Below are 26,165 nucleotides of genomic sequence, written 5' to 3' on the forward strand. Positions count from 1 at the left end.
GTATGGAGAAGGCTTGGAACGGCTCATGATCCGAAGCATACCACATCATCTGTAAACATGGTGGAGGCAGTGTGATGGCATGGGCATGCATGGCTTACAATTGCACTGGGTCACTAGTGTTTATTGATGATGTGACAGAAGGCAGAAGCAGCCGGGTGAATTCTGAAGTGTATAGGGATAAATTGTCTGCTCAGATTCAGCGAAGTTGATTGGACGGCACTTCACTTTACCGATGGACAATGACACAAAACATACTGCGAAAGCAACCCAGGAGTTTTTTAAGGCAAACAAGTGGAATATTCTGCAATGGCTGAGTCAATCACTTGATCTCAACCCGATCGAGCATGCATTTCACTTGCTGAAGACAAAACTTAAGGCAAAAAGAACCACGAACAAACAACTGAAGACAGCTGCAGTAAAGGCCTGGCAAAGCATCACAAAGGCGGAAACCCAGCGTTTGGTGATGTTCATGCATTCCAGACTTCAAGCAGTCATTGCCTGCAAAGGATTCTCAACAAAGTATTAAAAATGAACATTTTATTTATGATTGTGTTCATTTGTCCAATTACATTTGAGCCCCTGAAATAAGGGAACTGTGTATGAAAATGGTTGCAGTTCCTAAACGTTTCATACGCTATTTTTGTTCTGCCCCTTAAATTAAAGCTGAAAGTCTGCACTTCAATTGCATCTCGGTTGTTTCATTTCAAATCCATTGTGGTGGCGTAGAGAGCCAAAACTATGAAAATTGTGTCAGTGTCCAATTATTTCCGGACCCAACTGTATATTTAATATTTATAGCAAAAACTGATGTTTATGACTCACGCCACTAAAAATAGGCATGCTGTAGAATTACAATGAACCACCCACCTAAACAGGTTTAATTTGATTTCAGAAGTCCCAACTACCCAATGCCTTAGAACAGGGGTGTGCAAACTTGCCTACAAGCGCCCCGTCAACTGTCCTCTCCGGCTCGTGCACCCCCTCCCTGCACAGCTCCGGCGTCAAATGACACAGCTGGGTCGTGTGACGTCACTTTGCCATGACAAAGTGAAGTCACGTGACCCTGCGGCGTCATTTGACGCCAGCTGCCATGGAGACACGTCGCTGGAATGCCAGGTAAGTGAAAAGTTAGAGGCCTCGCGCGCTCCCGGCATTTATTTTAGAAGTGCAGGGCCTCGAACAGCTGCACCCCCCCCCCACCACCAAAAAAAAATATCACGCCCCAGGGGGCCCCCCACTTTGCGCACCCCTGCCTTAGAACATGGACAGGGGTAACTAAAATATGATAAGAGGCAATTGCAGTACAAGTTTTTTTTATACAGACATACCCAGGTTAAAGGACACTCACTTTAAGTACACACGCGAGTAAGGACATATCGCCCAATAGGCAAACGGCAGCTCGCGCATGCGCCTGTCAGCACGTCCTGAACAGCAATACCGGCTCCCTACCTGTACCGAGGCTGTGCGCAAGCAGGGAGAATTTAGAGTCTGTTACAAATGCGTTATATACGTGCATAACTGATGTAAATGACGATTGCAGTACAGTACATGCATCGATAAGTGGGGAAAAAGGTAGTGCTTCACTTTACATACATGCTCCGGTCCCATTGCGTACGTTAATGCGGGGTATGCCTGTATAGATGTAGGGAAATACACGTCTTTCAAATGAGAACGGACTGTTGCTAGGAAAACATCGGGTGTGATACTAAATACTATAGTCATCATTAAAACAAGTTGTCGGATATTACATAGGTATGGCAACATAGGCGTGTAGTATAAACCGGTTTGAACACATAGCGGAGACATTTGTCATATACAGTAGGTCATGTTTTTTGCTTGAGGCATAAACCAGTGGGAGCAGAAAGCAGGCCATGGTATTGTGCTCTGGTTCAAGGCTAAAAAGGACAAAAACAATATTTAGATCACACTGCTTAAGATTACTGTAGAAGTTATATTTACCAATCCCAAATTACCATTCGACAGACAGAGCAAAACTTGGGGGCACGCTTTGGGGGGGGAGGGGTGGGGGGTGGGGGGGTTCTAAGCTAGAAGAGTTAGTTAATCCATTAAATGCAACTTCTTGATTTAGCCCTTCAATGCTGCCAACTCAACCACATGTCCTAATGAGATTTGTTTCTTCAAACCGCCAGTTTCAGAACAAATGCAGGATTGAGGACCAGAATGCAGTGGGTGAGTGACATGTATACTAAGTACAATGCCATGTTCATGCAACGCCATCCTGTGATTGAAAGCTTGTTCCAATCACCGACTGTCTATAGAACTCTCCAGGATTACTCCATATTATCTGAATAGCCATTTTCTAGGTGTGTATATAATATATTCTTTGAGCTGAAATTAACACATTTCAGCTCCAGAGGACTGCCTGATTCCAGAGATACTTAGCTCCGTACGGTTGCTGGTATCTCTGCAGTCAGATAGGCACGCAGTTTAGCATAATGGCTGCTTTATATGTCCCACAGGCCAATAAGAAGCAGTGACGTTATCCGGTGCATCTTTCTATCGGCCCGCGTCACCGGGACATTTAAACTGCAGAGATATTGGCACCACTATGGATGTAAGCATTTCTGGAAGCAGTGGGTCTCCACAGCTGAAATCAGTTCAATTACAGTTAATCCTGTAATAAAAAATTAAAAAAATTAAACCCGGAATGTTGTTTTAAATCAGATTTATTGGTGGGTTGTAACCATTTTTGCCTGGGCAACCCATCAGTATTATTTGACTTTTCCTTTCTAATAATTAGTCCAATACAGGCATACCCTGGTTTAAGGAAATTCAATTAAAGTACACTCACGAGTAAGGACATCTTTTCAATAGCACCATACATACCCGTGTCCGTATGCTCACTTATTTTGCCCTACAGACCGTCGTAGTAGTGACGCACTGATTCCCCTCGCCCAATAGGCAAACAGCAGCTTGCGCATGCACCCGTCAGCACATCCTGAACAGCAATACTGTCTCCCTACCTGTACCGAAACATCGATAAGTGGGGAAAAAAAAAGCTGTGTGTGCTGTGCACGTGCATAGTAAGTGAAACTTCTTTGTCTTTTGCCACAGAAATTGTATTTGTGATGGTGATGTTTTTAATTAAAAATCAAAACACAATTTCAGTTCCAAAACACAAAGAAGTTTGACCGCGTGTTTTAGCTATTTGCACGTCTATATTTATAGTAACTGAATTCCTTGGGTGTGTGTCAGTCAGTGTGTGTGTGTTTCTCTGTGTGTGGTGTGTATGTCTCTCTCTGTGTCCTGTCCCCCTCTCTCCTGCCCCCCTCCACCCCAGCGGAGCTGCGGGCACGGGGGGGGCTCTGTCTGAGTCTCCCCCCGGCAGAGCTGCGGGCTGTGTGTCCTGCGGATGTATGTGTGTTAGTCAGTGTGTGTGTGTCAGTGTATGTGTGTGTGTTAGTCAGTGTATGACACACAACCTCTCTCCTGACTCCCCCCACCCCCTGGCGGAGCTGCGGACACGGGGGGGCTCTGTTTGAGTCTCCTGAGCAGCTTCCCCCCTCCCTAGCAGAGGTAAATGCCTGGAGCAGACCCCACTCTCTTCCCCCTGGGGGGGGGGGGTAGGGGGTACTGAAGGGCACTTTAACGCGCGTGGGGCGCTCTGCCCTCTTCCTCCCCCCCCTCTGTTGGTGCTGCGGGGGGGACAGCACGCTCAACCTCCCCCCGTTACTGTACCAGAGCAGGAGGCGACAGGGCATGGTAACGCGCGCGTGTGTGCGCTCACTCGGCACTCTGCACTCTTCCTTCCTTCCTCCCGACGGTGCGGCGTCATTACTGCGCATGCGCGGGCATGTGGGGAGAACTGCGCCGCTGCCAGCCGCATGCGTGTCTTTCCTCTGCGTCCCCATGTTGGGGGAACGGCGCCGCTGCCAGCCGCTTCTGCGCATGCGCAGAAGTCCGTAGTCGTCGCCATTAGTAATGCGCATGCGCGCCATTGCAGTGGACGTATGGGGAGAATGGCGGCCGTTTGGAGCGGCGCCGGCGGCCCGCCGCATATGTGATCGCCGTGTGGGGGGAGCGGCGCCCGTTAGGAGCGGCGCCGGCGGCTATCGCTGCTGCATGTCACAGCAGACGTGTTGGGGAAGCCGTGACGTCACTTCCGTTTCGCATTTCGTCTCCATCTCTCCCGTTTTGCCCCATCACAATAGGTGCCACTAAAGAAGTTTCACTTCAAAAAGGTAGTGCTTCACATTAAGTACATTTTTGCTTTACATACATGCTCTGGACCCATTGCGTACGTTAATGTGGGGTAATGTCTGTATACTGTACTACTGAAATGCTCTCCTATAATTGTATTATCCCTGAACAAGGTACTGCAGTCCCTCACAATGCACTTCGAATTGTCCAGCTCTAGTGCCTGCCCTGTAATGTTTACAATGTAATTTAAAGCACTGGGCTTACTATCCCGTTTCCTCATCCTGATCTTTGAGCTCATTAGAAAAGAAGCTAAAGGATCGTTCAATCTGATTAAAAAAGGATCGTTCAATCTGATTAAAACTATTGGATGGAGCGGAGCCCCACTGATTTATCCCATCTATGCCTATAACAAAACCAGTACTTCTAGTCTTAATATTAATTATTACAGTTAGGCCTCGCTCAGACAGGCCGCGTTGCGACATGCGCGCGCTTACGTGCGTTGCGTCCGTCACAATTTCTGGTTGTTCGGTGGGAGTTTTCAAACTGAAAACTCCACCGGTTGGCAAAGTGCAGCGTTGTCGCTGCGACATTTTGCCGCCACAACCAAAATTGAAATTTGGTGCTACTGTCGCGTGACGTGAGCTGGTTCAGCCAATAAAGGCGAACCAGCTCTGTGACGTGTGCGGTACGCCCCCCGCCACGACCCAACTCCTGCAGTTTGAGCAGAGATCGCTGGGCTGCAGGAACACGCGGCGAAGGCGCGAACGCAAGCACGCCGAAGTAGTAGCCTGTCTAAGCGAAGCCTAGTGGTGACAATACAAGGTTAAATTAAGTGAACTGGGTTATACATTATGTATAAAGACATTGCATGAACAGTTAAAGGTAAAATATAGTATAGGCGTATGAAACAGTTACAGACCAGATTAAAATGTGAGACAGCTTTAGTTTTGAAATAATTTTAGACTGGTGGCGGCTTTGAGAGTCTCCTTTGTATCGGATCATCCTCTTTACAGAGAATTTCTCCTATGTATCGAAGTATATATCTAAATGGAATGCATGTAATGACATTTTCACATCCAAAATAAAGCCCTATATTTCAATAGGTGACAGATCCAATATCGCTGTTGAAAAGTACAGAAGGGAAAAACAGATTATATACAGTATTAAATATTTGTTTACAATTCATAATGCTAGATTATAGCATTCTAGAAACCTTCATATCGGCATTACACATACTGTATGTGATGCTGGTTTAATAAAACCAGTATATTATGATTATATAATCAAGTGTAGGGTTTCCATGCTGCACACCAGTAGGATTTCACCTGGGAGTTCTCCTGCTTAAAGAGTTTTTACATTTACATGAACTATGCAAAATATTTGGAAACCTTAAAAAATCACCATCATCCCATTATATAATCCTTTCCCTTACATGAAATGTCAGCTACAAAATGAGAAAATGTATTACGAAAGAATAATCTAAGCCAGAAGGCTGAACGGAAATACTGGTATTAAGAGGAATGTGACCATGAGTCAGAAACATAAAATTAAAAAAAAAAAAAACTGGATTACTCATCTCATATAGGCTAGTTTACTTGAAACGGCACATTCCTTCTCTCTTGGAATGCTTCTGAAAGGTGCCTCAAATTCAATAGGTCCAAAAAAACAAAAATTATCTTAAAGATGTTGAAATATTGCACATGGTGCAATAGATCCTGCATATGTTAATACCTAAATGTGTTTTTCATCCAGGTTTCCTAGCCACCCTTGGGGTGTCCCTAAAGGGTTCCCTGAAACCTTCAGGTAATTTGAAAATTGTACCAAATACAGAAGAATTTACACTGCATCCGATAACAGGCGCACTATAGAAAAGGTTGGGGTTCCTTACTATGCATCTGATCTCAGACGCACAATCAGAGACGATTGGGGTGCCTTGCAACAAGGATGCGCGAAGAGGGGGGCGCGGCTATTACAGAGGCCCCGCGCTTCCCCGAAGGCATTTAAAATAAATGCCGGGGATCACGCAAGGCCTTTGTAACTTTTTAGGAGGAAAGAGGGAGGAAAAAAACGAAGCACTATATCCAGTGCTGTAAAAACAGCCGATGAAACCACAAGGTGTACGTTCCCAGTAATAAAGCTATTTATTGGATCAAAAATATGTTACAAAACACACCTTTGTAACTTTTTACTTAACTTGGTTCCAGCTACGCGTCTCCATGGCAACCGGCATCAAGTGAGGGAGTGGCTCAATGGGTAAAGACAGACTGTTTAAATCCCGGTGTCAGCTCCTTGACCTTGAGGAAGAAGTCACTATCTCCCCACGCATCAGGCGCCAAAAACAGAGTGTAAGCTTATCTGGCAGGGACTGTGTCTGTAACAGTCCTATGTACTGCTTACCGCGCGCTATACTGTAATTGTGAATGTGAAGCGCGTTGCATCCAATTGAGAGAAAAGCGCTATCTGGAAATCATTTTTAACCTCTCTGGTGCCGATAGGAACCTGAATCAGGTCTGTTCTAGCAATAAAGAATTTTAGATGCAATCCCATTTCCCATTATATATTGGAATTAGAACAAAAAGGCACTCAAGTATTGTCATACTTTTTCTATAATAATTGGTATAGTTCATTGCTTACCTAAACTGGCAATTTGTGCTAGAAACAAAAATAATTGTACTGATGGCATCAACATTAAGTGTTTAAATCAGGGCGATTGGCAGCTTTATTTTTTACCAACCTCTGACACCTATTATTTTTAATATCTTTTTTTTTTTCTTTCTTGTAAACACGTTGAGCTGACACTTGGGAACGTTTTTCTTTCCTCTGTTTGAGCCGTCTGACGTCACTGTGTTTAACAAGTGCTTGCACAGGCAGATCTCACACTCTCGTTCCCGCTATATTTTAAGGGCTCTGGCAAGGACTGGGTGGGACAAGGGTTAAAAAAAAAAAACCCTCGACTGAAACACTTCTACATTCAGAGTCCCCCCAAGAAATGCAACTGGCAATTAATTTCCCGAGAAATAGTAGCAAAATCTTGGCTGTAACATTAGATTAGTTTAGAGGAAGCCAATGAAATTGTTAAATTCTTTACAAAAAGCTTTTACGGCTAGTTCTATGGGATTGCACCTTCAAGAGGCTTTATAACATGCCGTGCTAAAATGTAGTCTCTTGTGTTATTCAGCTAATGAACCAAGTGATGCAATTCCAAAGGCAAATTAGCAACACACATACATGACCACTGCATTAATTTGTGTCCCTTGAGATCTTTGATAACCTCATTGCTTCCAATGTTAAGTTGAAATGTGTAATTAGTTGTCTCTTGATTGGTTCCACTTACTTGGGAGAACAGATTATGATTGGTTTGTGCATGTGGTTAGTCCGGTCATTGATTTAGCTCTAACTGCAGTTTGGTGCTCACGTCTAATTTTAGGACGTATTTTAAACCATCAATTTGGAACATTGTGATATTTTCTGACAGCTATGTCATCGCCTCTTTATCCATGTATTAATTCATTTAGCTTGTTTAGTATTCGTTTTCTGGAGATCTGAATCTTTCAAACTAAATATATATAGAGAAGCTTGATAGAGGTGCTAAAATGTGAGAATATATTTCCAGAATTTAAATGTGTAACACCCCCCCCCCTCGAGATTACTATAGCCTTAGAGGGTAAGCCCTGCCCAGTTCTGCCTGGTGACTGACATCACAGTAAGATATATAAAGTGAGGGAGAAGGGTTTAGCAGTTAGGTACCTCGAGAGTCACTGGGAAGGGGCCTCGTTGTGTATAGTGTAAAGAAATTGGTGTCTAGATTATTCTATAAAAGGACAGTTATACCCTTCCTCGTTTTGTAGTTCGGAACAGCATCCTTACCAGCTAGTATATAAATGGCTCATGCCTGTTCTCCTGGCTCACATGAAGGAAATCTATGCCCAGACAGGGTTCCCCAAACTGTAAACCCAAGGCATAGCATGATCCGCCCAACCAGAGGATCCTTTGCAAACCAACCCACAGGTGGTCACGAGGTGGCATTCAGTACCCCAGACGGAGATACCGAGAACCGTACGAGAGGAGAGACTGGGGCCCAGAAGAGTCCCCCCAGGGGATGTAGCACTACACACACTATCCAGGAAAGGGATTGGTTAGGCAACACAAAATGAGTCAAGTCTCTGCACCTCCCTAGCAGGACGAGATCAAGAGGCAGCTAGGGAAGAGAAACCTGTACAAACAGTGGGAAACTCAAAGACTGTACATAATGTGAAGTGTATGTTGTGACTACTATTTTTCCAATAAGCCTTATCTTCAGTGAGATTAGCCCCATAGGCAGTCTAATTGCAGACAAAACGCGTAGGGCAGAGTTTTGCAGTAGTACTGAGACTTTGGGGGGGCATTCAATCCTCGTTGGTTTAGTTCAGCCTAGAATAAGTTCCAATATTCAGCCAAGTGACTGCCTATCGGCCGTGCAGCAGGAGCAAAAGCTGTCTGGGAGTGCTGTTTGTCCAGTTCCTGTGTTGTGACCCAGGGTGGTCTGAATGCTTACCTCAAAGACACTTATGTAAGTGCATTACTTTGTGTTTTTTAATAATTAAAGCAATCTTCTCTATATTGCTCTGGTTTTTCTTATATGCGGGATTCCCCTCCCCTTACCCTCCCTGTGGATTATTTCGGAAATAGTTTTTGACTGTGTGAAAGTACCTACCAGGATCCATTTCTGAGTTGGTTACTTAAAATAACCGAATTGCCTGACTATCACATGGAACACATGAGTCTAACAATCAAAGATTGATCTACACGTGTTACCAATTGTTTTACAGTGTTGCACTATTGTTGTTTATTTCCTTTCATGTCCCTGGATGAGCTTGCACCCCTATATTTTCGTTATTTCTGCATTTGGACTGGGTTGGAGTCCTAGTTTGGGAGCTGCATTTTCTATCAAGGACAGTATTAATCTATTTATTTTTATCACTTATTCACATTTAAGAAGTGTTATTTGCGCTTGCACCCCTTTTTTTCTTACATTATTAGTCATGTTTATATATTAACATGTATTTCAGTATGGTCTTTGAATACATGACTTGCTGTATTTTTATATTTTCCTTAATACATTGGGTAAAGTGTAAAATCCAAAACATTATAAACAATAGTAGTCCAGAGGGATGAAGGAAAAAATATTCATTGCGGTGCATAGAATTTAAGGCACATTAAAATTGCAAGCTCTTTAGGGCACAAGCTTAAAAAAGGCCCATATTCACCGAGTAGTCTTCTGCGACAAGACACTTTTCAGCTAATTGACTTGAAAGGGCTGCAAAGGGTCTTTCAGCACAGAAAATAGCCTATGTAGATTATAGGCTACATACACAGATTTAAGGTTTGTAAAATATTAAATGTGTACCTTCATACACTGCTAGACTTGCATAAAGTAGCAATTCTATAAAATATTTCCATAGAACAATATCCAAGCACCAGGGTTGATATAATAATAATAAAAATAATATATATATTTGGACATGAGGCGGACAAAAATATTAAATATTTAGACATTTCAGTAACCCCCTTACCACCTGTCGGTGCGGTGGCCATCACTGTGTGCGTGTGTCTTTGTGCATCGGACACACACACACACACACACACACTGAGCAGGGGGCACGCAGAGTACAGGAAGGCTACAACTAGCTCCGTCCCCAGCCCTCACGCGGCCTCCTCCTCTCTGATCAGACTCCCCACCAGCGCACCAGATCTGGCTTTTATGTCACTGGGGAGCATTGTTGCTGGTCACAGTGGTATTTGGGGGGGTAAGACATCCCTGCGCACAGGACAGATGCGGTGAGGGAAATTTTAGGCACACAAGTTTAGGAAAAATAAATGACCTTCATTTTATGACCCATTGTTTCGGTTTATGCTTACACGTGTTTTCCTCTAAGTTCACAGATGTTCTCTCCTCCCCCAAATCCCTACAGTATTAGCCTACAGCAGGTGCTGATGAATACAACAAATTATAAAACACAAAAGCTGAGCACTAGACATTCCCTGGTGTGCAGGAGGCTCCAGAAGCAGATCAGAAATTGAGCAAACCATTTTTGAATGGTCCGTAACAGATTGAATTAGATCTACAGCTACATTTAAGCAGTGCAATATTTATCTACCTTTACTTTGCTTGTTTCATGCTTCATTTCAGGAAATTCTGGAGCAGATATGGTCTAGTGCAAAGTTGGCAACAGAGGTCTGTTTATAATTCAGCTTTTCCCATTCATGTGCATCAATATCTTAACCTAGCTCCCAATATTTGTGGGTCTGAGCAGACCGTGTCATTGTATCCTACCTCACTAAGCAAATGCCTGTGCAGAATCATTTTTATGCAAATAAAAAATAAAAAATACACAGTATAGTCAAAGTGAAACTTTAACAGTATGAAAGTCTGAGAAACAGGGGTAAAGCTTCATAATGCAACACATGATTGACAAATGTATATGCACAGATTTAGCGAGACTTCCTGTCCCTGTGACCACGAGAGGACAGCCACGTCAGCACTTTGATGTCCGCACCTCAGCTACGATCAGCCAGCACAATTATTTGGGCGGTTATTTATGTTAGCACAGTTCAGTACGTTTGGCAGGCACGTGGCGCACAGAATATCATTGACTAGGATACTCAGTAGGCACATATTTCAAATAAATGCAAGGGATTTACACTTTTAAAAGTATTAAACAACGCAACAAAGGCAAATTTCCAAAGCTACATACAATATGACAAAAATATAGATATATATTTAACTATAACTGTTTGCCTTCTCGTAAGCAAGGGTAATTTAGTTAAACTCTTGAGCCAAAGCGTTATAAGCCTGCAGCCACGTCACGGCATGACCACTATGCAGGTCCTAGCACTTTGAAAATTCTGATTGCAATGGAGGGAGAAATGTCTCAATAGACCAGTCTTCCACAGGTGCATGAAAACCCCGGAGCTTGCAGGGATTGCGTATGATTTGAAGAAACAATTTTTTCATCAGCAACTATAAGAAATTGTTGGTAAACGCGTTGCCAATGTAACCACTGCATGCCAGCTTTAAAGCTGCAGGCCAAGCAATAGCCTATGGTTTTTTTTTAAATAAAATCAGTTCTGTGCTATGAGAAAATACTTGTAGCATTTTTTTTTAAACAACTCTAGAATACATTAAAAATGTCATTCAATGTAACAAGCATTTTTTGTTTCTATACGACCCTTCCTCTTTTTAAACAGGCCCTGGCACACCCCTTTATGAGCCCTGCCCTCTCTCTAGCAGTGCACCAATTGTATCTAGTGACTGCATAGTCACATGAACTTTGCATCCATAATCCTCATATGCTGCACTGACGGCCATTTAGTGAACCCCTGACCCGAATCTTCACCGATTGATCACAGGAGAACGGATGGATCAGCAACGTAGCCAATTACTTATTGTGTGGATTGTATTGATGCACATATTAAAACGGGTAAAAAAAAAAAAAAAAAAAAAACGGCAGCTTGGACTGCTGCTTTAAATGTGTTGTGCGTGGCTCAAAAAATAAAGCTGCATACTATATCGCGTGACATTTTACACTGGTGGAAACCCGATTGGCCGGCATTGGAACAGCGAACACATTGGCTTTGTCTAATAATAATAATAAAAATAATAATAATAAATGAACCGAAGCGAGGTTATAGAGTACTGTAAAACAAAATAAAGTGCACTAAGTCAGGGAGGTGAAGGTAAAATAATCCATGGTGGAGAACAACAAGCTGAGCACCCCACCAGGAGGTATTTTCGAAGACTGTCCCAGTGGACTCGGCGTAGGTTTACGGAGCCCGGATATGGGAGCACACCGGAACATCACCCCAATGGCCTATATATGGCTAGTTGTGCCAGTAGCCGACTATTCAACAAGTAGTGGAAGCAGTTTTGCTCAACCTCACCGTCCAAGAGAAGGGCGCTTCGTAAGCAAGAGGCAAAAAAACTTGATTAGAGGTTGAAGAGTAACTACATTATTATTAATATTATTGACAAACCAAACGTTACTTCGTTAATAGTAATGGCATCACAAATCTCATAAAAAGTTGTGTTGGCCCTCAAAAAAAATAAATGCATCCTGTCAAGTAGATAAAATGTGTATCCCATATATTGTAATGGCTGTGATAAAGGTAAGGGTCGATAGACTGTGCTTAAAACGAAGACTTTGTCAGCTATTTTGGAAATGAAAAACACAAATTCCTTTTCTTTAGGGACCCTGAATGGAGCAGGATTTTGCCAATCAGGTGTTTCCTTTGACAAGTTGTGATGTGTGTAGAATAAGTAAAACAAAGAGAGTGCACATCCTTTCCTTTTATATGAATGAGTAGCCAGGGGAAACCAAACCATCCCAAGTATCAACTTACTTTGTTTGTTTGTCAGATCACCCAGAGTTAACCCCTTAAATATGACTCTGCAATTGTTACTCAGATTTTTAAAGCCTCTATCACAGATTAGATCAACTGGATTAAGTCGTTGGGGTGCCCCAGTGCACAAAACAGGGAGGGGGGGGGGGGGGGAGAAGAAAATAAAAACCCAAGAGGCATGTAACAGGGATTTATCACTGTTTGAGAGACACTGCCTCTAGAACCAGCAGTGTGCTAGTAGTTGCGCACAGACAATCAACCAGACCCCACCTGGCTGACTAGGACTCTTAGAAAAAGCCTGATGTGAGAAACAGGAGAGAGATTCCTTAGCTCACATTTGGGCTGACATAAGGAGAAAGAGGATTGCAGAGATTTTCTTAGTCCACAACTGGGCTGACCTGAGGAAAATAGGATGTCTTCATGAACACAAAAGGACTGTATTCTGACAGCAAGACAAGGGGACAAGACCTCTATAACTGGACACAGAGTGCCATAGCACACAATGATGCTGACCCAGGAGAACAGAGAGGTCTCCCCTACAGCTACAACAGAAACAGATAAGATACTTTCTTTTGGACTGTTGTGTGTATATATATGTTTAGGGTGGTAACCAGCTTAGCTACCCACCCAGTTATAAAGAGCTGGAGTAAAGGTTTAGTTATTCTCCAAAATAAAGGTTTTCAGCGTCAAGCTGACGACCAAGAAAGAGTTTGGAACGCGTTTCTTCACATCAATGTTCCCTATACGGACCAGCATGCATCCGTGGGAACGTTAGGGAATGGCCACAGATCAGGCAGCTTGTGGACCAGAAAAGGAGACTTGTCATAGATGTAATAAGGTGTGTAAACACCAATATATTTACAAACGTGGTGTGTTTTTCTAAAGCGGGTATAAACCAGGTTTTCTGTGGGCAGCAAAATTGTGGTTTGCTTGCAATGGCTAAAAGAATGTGGGATACCCAAATTCATGGGTGAATCTGTCTAATCAGCAGGGGGTGTTAAGATATGCTTAGATTTGCAAGAGCCTGTCACACACACTATTTGGTAGTTTACAAAAAAAAACAAAAAAGGGTGAATCAGCCCTGATTCACGACACCCGCAAACCCTGGATGATTCATATCCTGTCACTACTTTCAAATAGGATTCCATTGAAAACGCAAAACAGATTTTTCAAAGCATAGTTAGCTTGTATTCATCTAGAGTCTGACCTATTTATTTATTTATTTATTTATTTTTTAAAAGGGGCTTTTTTTTTTAAGGCTGTATGGGGAGACTGCTCATTTGCACTACTATAAACGTGTTTGCAAATGCCAACTAACCTACAGAAAAAGGTACCAAATAATTGAATTGACCACACATCTCAACCAGGTTGATCTCCTCAAACTGCAATACCAAATTATTAAATCCCAGCCACATCAAAGAATTGGTTTACTTTTGATATAGAACAAAACTATGTATGCACCACATACAACATAGTAATCATTTATACTACCGGGTAAGGAGTATAGCAATGACATTACTTGTCCTGGAACCTCTCTGCATGTTTAATTTCCCTGTTCTGAGGCAGCCATTGCTCCTCAGTGTAAGCTGCAATATTGTCGCTTTCCCCCATTGCTCCCAGCCTGTTGCCTTGGCAACCCCCCTCTGCTAAAACCTCTGTTGGTTTGGCTTTACTTCCCCACTATATTTTGATAGTTGATTGTTCCTGCCCGACAGGAAAGTGTGCTTCCTTTTGGAGCCAGCAACCATTAGGAGCCGGCTGTATCCCATCTCCTGGTAGACTCCATCATAAACCCTCAAACACCCCCTCCCCATCTACTTATGTCATTTACCCACAGTTTCCCTCCTTTGATATTGTTTTGCCTTTACAATAAAGGACAGAAAGAAAGGACTCTAAGGGGTCCATCAAAAGGGAGTGAGTGAACTACCTGTCTCTACCACTTACCACAGTGTGCAGGAGTCAAAATATTACTAGTCAATGTAGGGAATAAAATCACATAATTTGTTATGAATGAATGCAGGGAATATAAACAGACAATCTTTTGCACCAGTATGCACAATGCGTGGCAAATGTGCATTTGGTAAACAAAACCTTGACAATGGGACCCAACAGGACACGATAATCTGTCTGGTAGAGTATTCAACTACATAGTACAGTAAATACATGTTCATTCATCAATACAATTTACACCTGCAGCAAAACAAGTCAATTGAACTGCAAATTTCTTGTGATTATATTGTATTTCAATATAGAGTTTTAATATGTCAAATCTACCTTTGAGAAGTAAAGATTTGCATGTACAATAAATAGGAACCCAGTTGCTTGGAGGGGCTGGCTGGTCAAAACCACAAGTAAGTTGGGACTTCTGGGATCAGCAGAGCCCCTTCCTTCAAATTTTTTTTGCGTGCCTCTAAAACACACAAACCTCTACCGTGGATTTTCAGTTGGAATGCTACATTCAAATTAACTCCTTTTCGGCAGATACTAAGTGAAACAAAAAAAAAGGTCAAAGTAAATAACTGATATTTACTATCAGGCAACTCACATGTACAAGTTGTTTTGTGCTCTACTAATGCGGCTTGTAATAAGTGTGGGGTGTAATTGCAAACAAGTCAGATTTCTTAAAGAAGAGACCCTTTTTAAATAATTGCCTGAAATGGATGAAGAAGATTTTCCACTTGCTATTGACATTTCAGCAGTACACAAGTTTGTCCAAATGGATTCTGCACCATTACGACACCTAAACTGGCAATAGTTTGGTGCTCCTGTTACAAATCTGTAACAATCCTGATTCTGTGCCCAACTAAATGGCCACGTTTCTGTTCCAATCAATCCTTCAGCCAGTGTAACTCAGCAGCAACGATGTATTTGGATATCAACAAGGTAACACTAACTATTGTTACAGTTTGCAGCTCAAACTGCTGGGAAGATTGGCAACAAGTGACCACAAACAGGAAAGTGTTCGATCTTGCACTGCTGGTGAGGCATGCGAAAACCTGCTATAGAAATCAAAGGATGCTCGGAAATTTCAACTTATTAAAAATGTAATTGAGCTGTATTTAAAAAAATAAAGTCGGTAATACTATAGAACTTAGTTATTAAAAACCCTGTCTAAGATTTCACATGCTTTGCTGATTTAAAAAGGGCACCACCACCTGACAGAAAATATTTTACGACCAACTTACTAATGCCACTGGTTTCCTTAGTAAAGGTTGAAATGTAAGGACTTCTTTTTGGTACATTGAAATAGACTATGAATCTTGCTACTTCTATTCAGTTAGGAGCAGAGGTTAACGCCATCCCAAACATGGTGGACGTATCAGACAGCGTAAACCTGCACCTGTTGAAGGAGCAACTTGTGATAGATACTATTACAACAGCGTTTTCCTTAACGCTTTCTACAACCACACCCCAAAACTCTGTGGTGCAAAATGGTCGCAAAGCAACGTGGTACATTGATGCAAAAGTATGCAGAGTAAAAATGACTCAACTTGCACCGTTTTTTGCAGAAACCTTACATCTCGACAACGCGTTGAGACAATGGATGGAAGTTCGATTGACTGGTCAGCTTTCTACCAGGAGCTTGTGCAGTGTTAACCACAGGGGGGGAAAAATGATGTAGCAACTCAATGTCAGTGTGTCATCCCCAGCCATAGTTTCAGTGTAACTACATGAAATAAGAATAATCACTTGTCTCAGACAGGTAAGCAATCATGCTTTTCACTTGACCTTGAAGCCTGCAGGGAATCTCCTCCCTATCCACATAAAAGAGACACACACACACACACACAACACGAAGGTCAGGCGGTACAATGGCAGCGGCTTTTATTCAAACAAATAAACCCTGGTAAGTGCCAACCCTGCAAACGTGCTCTCCCTGGGTAAAGGCCGACTGTACCTAAACCATGGCCCTCAACCCCACCATCCGGGCACCCCACTGGCCTGGCAGTTAGCGACAGGGTCCCAGGGAATTGCACGCAAATGAGCCCTGCCCACTCGCCACCCCCAGCAACCACAGGGCTTTTCTGCACCATAGAGCCCCCGTCTAGCAAGCATAAAGCACACTCAGATCCCCCCCTCCACAAAAGCCACAACCCACAGGGCTATTTAACCGCGTACCACCAGACCAGCAAGGACCCTTTTTAGCCCCTCATGAAGTGTCATGCTGAATCAATCTAACCATGTGGAAGACAACTGTACCCATCTGGGTGAAATAATCTGCTGTTTGCTGAAGCTCTCCCAGCCCCCTACCCACAACCCCACCCAAATCCAAGAAATCATTCTTTGATCTAATTAAATCCAATGAGGTTACCGACTCCACCGCATTGTCTTCAATTTGAACTAAAATTGAGGGGCCCCATCGCAAATCAATGCCACCTCTAAGCAATTACTGTAACCCTGGCCCATCAGACCGTACCGCCTCAGCCAGGCAGCGACACCACAGCCTCCCACCCTAGACACTACTGGCCTTGCCCGGCCATACGATTCCTCTAATGATCCTCGGTTCTCACTCTTACCGTCCTTCTGGATGAGATTTAACTCCTCCACTACTCCCAACCAGCACTGTGAGCCCCAAGCTAATCCTAGAATCTCAGGTGCACTCAATTTCACTGCCCTCAGGCTGAGATTGAAACCCCAATTTATCTGGTGCAATCCTGCAAACCAGCCGGGTGAGCTACACCTATCTATACTATACACCGCCAATGCTTCCATAAAGCCTGGAGAATTTCACCATCGAGACCTCTTCACTGCCACTATTTGAAGAGAAGTAATTTTGCTCTCTTAGGAGTCTACACACGGTTGAATTCTACTTGCACCATGTGAGTAGACTTAATCTGTTCTCTTTCTTTCTTTCTTTCTTCACTGCCAATCCCACAACCATGTTGCACTATATGCTTTGTTTTTATATATACACTCTGGACCATTTTGTGATTTGAAATTTTTTGTGATTCGATTTTTTTTTTTTGCATCCATTGTTGGGAGCTGGAAGGAGCTGCATTGGCCCCAGAGGGTTGTATTGTACATGTTTGACTGCAACAATCATAGTAGTGAATATAATGTTCAACTACTATACCAAATGTCTTGAGTACCTACTTTTGCTATTGGGATTATATGTAAATATTTATATTCAGTGCTTTTTTTTTTTCAAAATGACTGCAGAAACAGTTTTATTTCAACATATTACCTACTGTAAATAAAAAATACCACTTTGTGTATTTGCATTTCTCAGACAGGTTTACAACTGTTTGTCCCCTTTAATTGCTTAACAAAGAAACAGTGCTTCCACTGCAGCCAGGGATTCTGGTTAATGCAGTGTGTAAAAGTAGCAATTCAGATGGAGTAGTTGTATGAAGGTTACTTGCAGTTCAGATACAACGTCTGTGTTTATAGCCGATAGGGGAAGACATGACTTGGGTGGTGTGTGCTCTCTAGATCAGAGTTTCACTTTTTTGGTTAACAAATTATATTGTGAAATTCTGAGAAAACCCAACCCTCTCTAATAGTGCGTCTGAGATCAGGTGCATTATAAAGAACCCCAACTCTCTAATAGCGCATCTGTGATCAGATGCATTGTAAATTTGTAAATTTGGTTATTTGGTACACTTTTCAAATTACCTGAAAAATGCAGATACCCAGGGAACAGAAGCGTTCCTAGGAACCCTGGTTGAAAAACACTGCTCTAGATCAGGGATACGCAAACTTTCGCACCCCTCCTTACCTTTCCTCTGGCATCATTTGACATCGAGTTGCCAGAAGCCGCCGGAGAGAAGGTAAAGACAGGCTGGCATTTTATTGAAATGTTGTGGGGGAACAACACCCCTGCTCTAGATGGCGACTTTCCTTTTTTCAGCTGTGCACCGCCATCTTTCCCTTCTACTTTCCTTATAGGCAAATAGTTTATGCCTTGGTGTGACCGAGACTATAGCTACAAGGTGCAACATTGCATCTACCCTGCCATATTTCAAGCACTTAACAGCACACAGGCCCCCAGCTGTTTTTATTTATTTAATCACTTGTGTTCTGTTTTAGTCAATTTTATGCATTATTAAATTAGGTTTTAATTATATAAACGCCACTCGAGTGCACAACACCCTTCGTTAATCTTTTTACCAAAAGCCTACAACAAATTATTTTAAAAATATTTTATAAACAATGAGCAGAAACCTGGGAGTGGTACCTCCATGTAAAGTAAATTAAAAATTACATTAAGAGTTAAAAAAAAGACCATATTATCTAATACTACAGAACCAATTTAAAACCCCATATAGTGTTTTGCTGCTTTAAGCGCAGTTAAGTTTTTCCAGTCTCAAAATTTTACTGTACAGGAAAGAAAAATATTTCACAAAAGTGCTAGAATAAAAGGTCACGATTTGAAACTGGATGGTTGGAAGCACATGATTTAGAAATGTGAAGAATTACTTAATGAAAAGAGTGGTAGAAACATGGAACAGCTTCCCAGCAGAGGCCAATGCAATAAGACACACACATTAGTTTATTTTTTTAAGTGGCCACAAGCCTGTTTCAAATATGAAATAATGTAACTAGGGTTCAAAATAGGGGCTGGTATGTCATTGCAGATAGGAGAAAGTGCAAAGTGTGTATCTGCTGTTCCTTTATTTGAATCTATAAACAGGACCCTGCCAAATCTTCTTTTGGTCAACATTTAGCATTGTATTTTTATCAATACATTTGTATTTGAATGGCTTGTTCAGCACAACAGGAACTTTGTAGTATGTTGAGGGAACGTAGAAGGAAACCTCTGTAGGGGAGCACAAAGCTGTGCTGTTTTGATTGCAGTCTCCATCTGTTTAAGGGCAAGGCAATGAATCCGGTGAGTCACATACATGATCTACTCCATTCTTTCCACTTTTGTCATCGAAGGCTTCAGCTACTAAAAACATGAGACATTTATTATCCAGGTCAATATAAGTGCATAGGCCAAGGCTCAAAAGAAATAACACCTGAAAATACCAGGTTTTATTTATTTTTGTACGCCAACTACAAATCATTCAAAGCCTTTCTTTTCCCCTTAAAGATCAAAAATATTTCTAGAGTGTTTCATGATAATAATTAAAATGGTGGCACAGTATACTTATCTGGTTTTCTTTTTTAAAATTCTAAAACAGACACAATTGATCAACTTTCATTACGAAGCTAGTTTCCATCAGATTTTGTAAGGGATTTTATTTCCATTACATGTTATTGCCATTAGCTGCTCCCCTGTGTGTGATTATGTTATCTGTGCTCATTATCAGGACATGCCGCCTCTTCTACCACTGGTATCCTGTATGATTTCAGCAGAACCAGAATGCCAAAGGCCGGCATTGCGATCACAATTGCTTGTGTAACAATTGTTTTGGGAGTAGCCCCGGAGGTCAGGAACAGGGAACCCTGCAAGCTTGTGTGGATATCCTCCCACGCATAATTTCTACCCAGCAGTGGTTGGGATCACCTCTTAAAGCAGAAATCCTCTAGAAGCCTCTGGTTTAATACCTATGTTCAGTGTTCGACAAACCTATACATTTGCACGCCCCGGGCGAGTGGATTTAACATCGTGGCGAGCTCCTATTTGCCCAAGCAGCACACGTGTGGTATTAGGTGGCGAGTAGATTTTTTTGTTCGGCGAGTAGATTTTTTTGGTGATTTGTCGACCCCTGCCTATGTTCATATCCTGCCCCTGAGCAGATCCTTCTTAGTAAATATAATAATTTTTCTTTTATTATAATTTTTTTTAAATCAGTCCTCTCTAGCTCCTCATGTTACCACATATTAAGTGGTCTCCCTAGAGCCCTGTGCCATATTTCAAACTCTTCTATCTATATATTTGGATTTGAAAAATAAAACCGTTTGAAAGGACAAAACAAAAATGTATTAAAAAGAAAACTGCTGCCTTAAACAAAAGAAAAAACCTGATATAGGGCTACAAGAGTGCTGGCCCAGGTGATAGTCAGGTAATATAAGCAGGACCCTGCAAAGGTTTAAAACCGTGTCCAGGGTGAGCGCACATAGGAAAATGATGGCGGTTTCGTGCAGACTAAAGCAGACAGTTGAAAGAAGAACACAGGTAACTGCCAATATAAACAAAGCAAACCTCTCTTAACAAATCTATTGCTGTTTAGTTTAGTCAGTGCTCTTTTTGGTAGAATATTCCTATAGCAGCAGGTGGTAGAATACATAGACTACAAAGAGGCGTGCAAACATGCTCTGCGGGGATTAATCATAGGGAAACTGAACAAAACAAGAGGTAGTGGGATTTAAAAAAACAAATTGGCTCTAGGGGCTCTGTATGAAGTTCATTATCACCATGCTAGAAGCCGGAGCTTTTTCTGCCCATAAGGCAGCCCTAGTAGAGTGGGCCTTTAACCATACAGGACGATTTCCTCCCTATTCTATATGCCTCAAAAATAGCTACCTTAACCCATAAAGTTATGGAAGCTGCCACCATAAAGGACAAACAATTGAAAGGTTTTCCTAATACTAATCAGTCCTTTGCATATTTGTTAGGAACAATCTGGATGTAGTTAGGGCTCTAACGTTTTGTCAGAAATATGGTTTGGACAAAAATGAGGGGACTAGAATGTCCTGATTGATACCAAAAAGTCCGATATCACTTTGGTTTGAAACTGTGGGACAGACCTTCACACAATCTTGTCCTGGTGTACCTGCAGAAAAAAAATTAAATGGTTTGCAACATGATGAAGCCCGCACTCCAACCATACGTACTGTAGAAAATGCTGTTCAGAAAACTACTTTCATTGTGAGTAATCTCCGATGGATCTTGATAATTGGTTCAAACAAGGAAGGAGAGTTGCTGTAGCACCAGGTTCAGATCCCATTAAGGATCAGAGATCCTAAAAAAGTAGGAATCTTAGACATTGCTTTATTAAATCTAGAGACCAGACGATTGAAGGCAATCTATGTATGATGTAATGCACTTAATGCAGATACTTGGGCCCAGAGAGAGGTTGGTTTTAAACCCTTCTGGAATCCTTGTAGAAGGAAGTCCAGTATACAGTATTAGGACTTTCAGCTGCAAGGTGTCTCCATATACAAATGTGTAAATGGCTTCCATATGCGATAAGATTCTAGAAGTCACAAGCCTTCTGGAATGCATAAGTGTTGATATAACTTAATTGTAGAAATCTTATACCCTTAATGATCCTTTAGAATTTCCACAACCTCAATTTGAGCAATAGAAGATTAGGGAAGCAAAGAGGACCCAAAGTCCATAATGAAGGGACTGTCGGAAGAACCCCGGCTCTTGTACTGACATGTTCTTCAAGTCAACAAGCCATGTATTTCTGGGCCAATACAGGGCTATTAGGAGAACCTGAGCCCTGTCTCTTGATTTTGTTAATTACTCGCTGAAGCAGAGAGACTACAGCATATGGAAATCCCAAGCAATCTAGAAAGCATTCCTGGCTATGGCTATTTGGTCATGTCAACTTGACACATCCATACTTTTTGTTGACTGTTGTGTTGTGACTCCATTGCCGAACAAATTGAAAATCCCATTCCCCCGGGGAATGTCTGCTTCAGAATTTCTGTGTATGTTTCTGGGTCTTCTGAAAGAACTCTCGGACTCCTTGTTCCCCTGGTCAGTTTATATATGCTACTGCAGCAACATTGCCAGCTAGGATTCTTAATGGGGAATCCCACAAGGCCTTTATTTGCCATATTGACCAACAGATTGTGAACCACTTGTTTCAAAGGTTAGATTCTTTTCTGGATCATGGAGGTCTGCGCCCTTGAAGCATACTCATGGCCTTTCCAGGAACTCCAATGCATACCACCCCTGGACAAATCTGCTGGACCCTAGAGTCTCGTGGGATTTCTGGACCACTGGGTCCAAAAATAGTCTGCCTCAACTGGTGATGCATCCTGAACAGGGGTCCAGTTCCTCTCGTTAAGCATACAATACCAGTTGGGAGGAGGTGGGAGCAGTGAAACTGGTTGCCCTGAAACTGTAGCAGGAACAGACATGCTATGCTGATAGCCTATCAATAACGGAATAAGCAGGAAAACACAGGCTTTTTAAATACCTGGTGTCAAGAACCAGCTCTCTCTCTAGTGGGAAACAACAATTCAGCTACAAATAAAAAATAACACCCTCTCCGTCACTAAGTCATCTGCTGGACCCAAGTGTTGCATCGTGACGTCCGTGCATCCCTGCTCCAGAGAAGCAGCTCCCATTGCCTCAGGGGCAAGATGTCTAGCTGCGCTGAAAAAGGCCTGTATGCGGCTGGCATGAAAGCTCGACGTAAGCTACTGAAAACTTCTCCTATTCAGTTTAGGCAACAATAAGGCCCTCAAAAAAATAAAATAGCCCACACGAAAATTTGACATCCATCAGCAGAGATAGGACAAGAATGACTTACGGTGGATAAGGCCCCATCGCCAGAAGCCACCAGAGACAATGTAAGGGATACGCAGAAGCCTCACACACTCCCCCAGCATTTAATTTAAATGTTGTCTGGAAGAACATGGGGGCCTCCAAGCGCTGCACCCCCCGCCAGTTTGCGAATCTCTGCCTTAAAGTAACTATAAACTTGGGGGCCACATCACCCCACACTTTTAGTTCCACCACCCATGGATAGATCCCATAATCATATAGCAACCCCTCCTGTTCATTTGCACAACCAGCGTAAAATAGACAATGTAACGTGATTGACACCGCAACATGTGTCAAATGGCCTTTAAACTTTCTGCTCCTACAATTTCATACCAGTTGCTTAAAAAAAAAAAAAAAAAAGTATAGTCCACCCTCCCACATTTTTATTTTTATCACATTGCTAGGAAGCAGGGGGTCCCCAAAGCTGGGTGTGTCTCTGTGCGTCTTTCAATTTTGCAAGCATTTTCAAGTCTTAACGCATTCAAAACTTATTTACAATAAACGTACGGCCCTTTTACTCATTTTGTTTCTTATCCTCTCCTTTTGTTGAAGTTTCCTGTATGATAAAAGAGAAATGGGTGTATCAAGCTTCTAAAACAGCCGGCAGTTTTTAGCAGATCTTTAAAAGATGACGGTAGAAGTAATAGTATTTAAAACAGTAAATTAGCCAAAAACAATTTGTTAAGCCCTGCAAATGGTGTTTACACACAGAAATTGTTCTACTGTAATCTTAAACACCTTTTTTAGTTGCATTCATTCAACAAAAAGATTGGGGGTGGGGGGGGGGGGGGGACTAGAAAACTGAGTGAATACAACAAAAGTAATGAAAAACATTTAAATCACAGCCTGCAAAAAACCTTCGAGGAGTGGACGCTGCAGCCATAATTAAAGTCTAAAAAATGTGCAAGCAGATCTTTTTTTAGAAACAGTATAAAAGTTAAACAACTTCAACTGTGAACCGTTCTACATCAACAACTAGTTAAGTAAGCCAACATATAAAAATGCTTGCATAGATAAAGCGGCAATCCTGCAAAACACCAATATATTTTACATAGCTTGAAATCAAGCGATACGCCAGAGCTAAACTGCAGTATTTTCACCTCCAATGACCCCCTGGTCCCAGAGATACTTCCTGTTTTTGGTTGCCGGTGCTTCCTCCTGGACATTAAAAAAAAATTGTCCTATAGGAAACAACATCTACATATAGCCTTCCTATTTGTCTGCAGGACCAGCAAGATTTTTTTTTTGGGGGGGGGAGGCGGTCCTCCGGTGCTGAACTCCATTAATTTCAGCTATGGGGACTCCCTGCTTCCAGAGATACTTGCCTCTCTACGTAGAGGGTGATGGTAGTCGCTCCAGCTGGGTTTTAAAGTTCAACGCTTTCGCGTCACTAGCAACACCAACCTGACGTCAGTGCTTCTAATCGTCCTGCAGGGCTCAGGAGCTTTAAAACGCCGCCATGTGAACCTTGGTAGCCAAGTGAACCGGCTACTGGTAAATATGGTGGTGGTAAGTATCTCAGGAAGCAGCGGGTCCCTGAAGCTTAAGTTAATGGGGTTTAGCTCCAGAGACCCCCCCCCCCCCCCGCTTCAATCCTGTGTAAAATAAATAAAATGTTAAAAGACGCTTGGATTGCTGCTTTAAGTTCACAATGTGTAACTTGTACAGGGCATTTGTGCAATTCTGATTGCTTTAGGAAATTCAAATCATTATCTAACTTTATATTACTAATTTCCCTTTCATAAAGCCCAATTTGTATGCAATTAGCGATGCTGGCTGATTATTCTGTAGATTTAATGACATTAAATGTTTTTAAAAACTGTAGTTCCTTTTAAGTAATAAACTCTACTCCTGCATTCTTATTGCATACACCCATGTATCCTTCCTTTTTACCACAAGTATAGAAGAGCTCCAGCAACAAAGCAAAGAATTTATTTCAGCAAAAAAGTGATGTTCAACAAAGGTGTCAACTATACAAAGACCGAAATAAATGGAAATAGAAGTTGAAAACCATGTCTACATTGGAAAGCAGCAAGTATCAATAGATGGGAACTCAAATTAAATTCAATAGAACGCAGATGGGCACTTTTGATAGAAACAAGGTAATCTTTCAAAGGAACGGGTAGGCCTTCTTCCAGCCATGGATCGACAAGGGCTGATGAGACATTTGATACAGACACATTTTACACATACCCATAAAGAAGTAATGCAAAAAAAGCAAATCTGCAGTAGCTCATTAATCCATTCCAGGATTAATTGCCTCTGGCAGGAAACGGGCTCCAATTTTAGTAATGTGTACGATGCTTGACAATAAGCTTCAGAACAGTGTGGAGCTGCAGATTTGAATGGTTCGATTTATTCATTCTTGCAAACACACTAGTAAAATCAGTCACACCCTGTTAATCTGACTTGAGACCGCAATAACTTCAGCCACAATCTCAAGACATGCTTCTGTCACCACGTGTCACGCTTCCAAGAAGAAAAAAACCCATAAGGGTAGCCATTTTTATAGATGGCCAAAAAAAAAAATCCAGTATTTGTATTCCCAGATCAGCTTCAACATTTCTACTTAAAAATGTTGAAAGTGGATATACATACATTAGTAGTAGTAGTTAGTACACTTATAAGTAGTAAGTATTGTATTGTAGGTCTTTATTTATATAGCGCCATACAGTAAATGTACATAGCGCTTCACAGTAGTAATACATGTTGTAATCATATAAATAACAAATAATATAAATAACAGATCATGGGAATAAGTGCTTCAGACATAAAAGTAACATTAAGGAAGAGGAGTCCCTGCTCCGAGGAGCTTACAATGTAATTAAGTACATACATTAACTAGAAGCCCTTTAAAAAAAAAAAACTGTCAGTCTGTGCTGTGTAAATCCCCTCCCCCAATTACGTGATAAGTACACAAAAAAAAAAAAAAAAAAAAACGCAAATCAACTACAATCAAAAAACTGTTTCGCATGGAATAGGACCAACGTTTCAGTCCCCTAACTGAAGCAGATCTGTATATACACACACATCAAAACATGTGCACACTGTATAATAAACAGTTATTAGTATAGTACAGTATATAACTGTTGAAAACTCTCTTACCTCTGTTAGAGGGACAATGACTCATTCTCCCTCTAACCGAGGTAAGAGAGGTTTCAACAGTTTATTGTTAGGACCTGCAAATTTGGTTATGCCTTGACGTTGGCTTGCAGGCCTAACAAGCTTTGAC

At 41.9% G+C, this 26,165-nt stretch overlaps 1 protein-coding gene and 1 long non-coding RNA gene across 8 annotated transcripts in view; both read right to left on the reverse strand.

Moving 5' to 3' along the window:
* The window catches only part of LOC142491674 (CD99 antigen-like), a 67,015-nt gene that overhangs the window by 35,203 nt on the left and 5,647 nt on the right, over positions 1-26,165 (reverse strand). The window lies entirely within an intron of this gene.
* LOC142491676 (uncharacterized) lies at positions 18,669-23,423 on the reverse strand. The gene is made up of 2 exons (XR_012800450.1): positions 21,265-23,423; positions 18,669-19,432 (listed from the first exon to the last, which is right to left on the reverse strand). It is a non-coding gene; the product is annotated as an uncharacterized LOC142491676 (long non-coding RNA).

The sequence above is a fragment of the Ascaphus truei genome, chromosome 3 (genome assembly GCF_040206685.1).
Source record: "Ascaphus truei isolate aAscTru1 chromosome 3, aAscTru1.hap1, whole genome shotgun sequence".
NCBI lineage: Eukaryota > Metazoa > Chordata > Amphibia > Anura > Ascaphidae > Ascaphus > Ascaphus truei.